We start from the raw sequence: 3,238 nt of genomic DNA on the forward strand, positions 1-3,238 counted from the left end.
ACCTGACTCACCTGAACTCTCTCCACGTGACTTCTTTTTGTTTCCGAAAATGCAGAGGGAAATCAAAGGACAGCGATTTGAAGATATAGAAGAGGTAAAGAAAAAAAAATGAGGAAGGTGATATTAACTATCTAAACAGATGAGTTTTAAAAATGTTTCCAGGAATGGAATCTCAGATGGACAAATGTATTAAGTGTAATGGAGAATACGTTGAAGGTGACAAGGTTGTTTTGTAAAAAAGTTTAAATATATAGCTTTGAGAAAACAAATTCTGTTTCTGGAGGGTGGCACCCCCTTGTAGTTAAGTTAAATTTTAACACCTTATAATTTGTTTTCTCTCTTAATAAATTTTAAATTTACTCTAGTTTTTATTATTTTTTTCTTTTCTTTTGGATTGAAGTTTTTTCTGTATTTATTTTGTTGTTGTGACTGGTGGGGTACTGTTGAATAATATTCAAAGGTAACTAGAGAGAGAATAATAGTTTTTTAAGATTATGGCTGTGGAGGTTGGGTGAAAATGTGGAGCTAATAATAATGAGTACAGCAATGAAGAAAATGTTCTAAAATTAATTGTGATAATCATGCACCACTTTCTGTGATTATGATTGTACAGCCTTTCTACAATATTCAAACTACTGAATTGTATGCTATGCAAATTATATATTAATAAAATATTTTAAAGCAATTGGTTCTTTGAAAGGATTCATCTAAAAAAAAAAGGAAAGGATTCATCTAATTGATAAACCACTGGCAAACATAACAAAGGAGAAAAATTCAATGCAATGAATAAGAAATGAAATGGGCAACATCATAACTGAAAAAACTGAATAAAAACTATACAATATTATGAAAAATTATATTCCAACAAATTTGAAAACCTAGAAATAATGAACAGATCTCTCCAAACACATATAAGTGGAGAACAGAAGACCTATAAAGAAAATTATAAATCACTTCTACAGGAAACCAGTAGAGAAATAAATGAAAGCATGTCCCATGACCATGGGTAAGATTTAATATAGTGAATATGTCAATAGAAGATAAAGCACTCAATAAATCCAGTACAATTCCTGATCTAAATCCTAGCACAAGTATTCAAAGAAATGGGAAAAAACCTAATAATCAACTTCCTATCAGAAGAAAAGAAACTGAGAATAAACAAAATAATAGTTTAACACAGTTTTAGGAGGTCTCTCCTTAGTTTCAAACCTACTTTAAATCCATGGTAATAAATCCTGGTATTTGTACAATGAAAGATGTAGACAAATGGATTAGAAGAGAAAATGTAGAAATATAAGCACCTACAGACATCTGAGCACTGACATAGGATTAAAACATTAAATGAGGAAAAGAATCTTTTCAACAATGGTACTGGAAAAACTGGATCAATCTGTGCGAAAGATAAAACTGGGTCCATTTGTCATACCACATACAAAAATGAGCTCAGGTAGATGAAAAACCTAAGTATAAACCCTAGTAGTACAGTGATCATAACTGAAAACATAGGGACAAACTTAAGGGCCTTAATTGAGTGTCCTTATAAATACACCACTGAACATACTGGGGGGGGAACCCACAAACCCAATAGAAGACAAAATAGACTGGGACCTCCTAAAAACATCACATTCAGATACTTCAAAAGACTCCATCAAAAGAGTAAAAGAATAACCCACATGCGTTAGGCAGGGTTCTCTAGAGAAATAAACCCAGGCACTTATGATTATAATTATATTAGAAGATAGGTTTATACAGCAAGAAGGAAGATAACTGCTAATTAGTCCACACAGCAATACAGAGGGCTCAGTTCTTGAGCTCACTTTCTTGGATCAGTTAATATGTAAGTCCTTCAACTCATGGGTTGCCAGGTGTAGGGTCAAGGAAGCAGACAGCAGAGTCTTCCCTCAGGCAAGGGAGGCAGAGACTGCCCATAGACAGCAGGGTGAGTCAGCAACAACAGGCCCTTATGGGATCTCTAACTCAAGCCTGATGACAGGATCCACAAGCCTCATGCTCAAGCGATGTACAAACCTGCAGCGTGGTGAAGCAGGTCTCGGAGGAGTCTCAAACTCTAGTGATAGGATTCATGGGTTGGCTTGGTCCACAGATAGTATAGCACACAGGTTAGGCAGAGAACTAGCTAAAGCAGCAGCACACTGGTCCACTTTCCAGGGAGCAATAGGGAGATAGGATGCTGGCTATCTTTATTTATTTCAGTCATTCCCCAAGCTGTAGCCTGATTAAACTCCACCCATGTGTTCATAATGGCCTAGTTGCCACAATAAACAAAGGTATCACACCACTTATTGAGAAAAAAATATACATTGCGTCAACAATATAGCAGATTAAGGGTTAATCTTAAAAATCTATAGAAAACTCCAACACTTTAATAAGAAAAACAAAAAATCAAATTAAAATATGTGCATGTGGAGGAAACATGAATAGACAATTCACCAAAGAAGAAAGGTGGTCAGCAGTCATATGGAGGAATCCTCTTGGTCATGAGCTATGCAAGAAATACAAATTAAAACAACAAATACCAGTTTGTCCCAATACTGATAGCAAGATTCAGAAAAACAAAACAAATGCTGGAGAGACTCAGAGAGATTCTAACACTCATATGTTGCTGATGGAATTGCAGAATTATAAGCCGCCATGGAAATCAGGATGGCACTTTCTTAAACAAATGCAAATAAAAATAACATAACACTTTGTAATCACTTTACTCAGTATACACTCCAAAGGAATAAATCAAATAAGAAAAGATATATGCACACTTATGTATATTGTGTATATACACACAATAGAATATTATGCATCTCCAAAAAACTGTAATGAAACTGTCAAACATGTCCTGACATGGTGAATTTGGAAGACATTGTGCTCAGCAAAGTTCATAAATTTCATAAAGAAATACATCATTACACCATTATTATAAAGATCATTTCCTCTGGAAAACACATTGGGAAACTTGGGACTAATTTTCACTAATCAGTGTCTTAAACTTTTCTTTTGCTCTCATCTTTTACATTGTTATTAGGTGCCATCGAGTTGGTTCCAATTCATAGTGGCCTGATGTACAACAGAAAGAAACACTGCCTACTCGTATAGCATCCTCACAGTCATGAGTATGTTTGAGTTCATTGTTGTAACCACTCTGTTAACCCATCTTATTGAGTGAAGGTCCTCTTGGTCATTGACATGATATCCTTTTCCAGGCACTGGTCCCTGTTGATAATAT

Source organism: Tenrec ecaudatus, chromosome 5 (assembly GCF_050624435.1).
Source record: "Tenrec ecaudatus isolate mTenEca1 chromosome 5, mTenEca1.hap1, whole genome shotgun sequence".
Classification (NCBI taxonomy): Eukaryota; Metazoa; Chordata; class Mammalia; order Afrosoricida; family Tenrecidae; genus Tenrec; species Tenrec ecaudatus.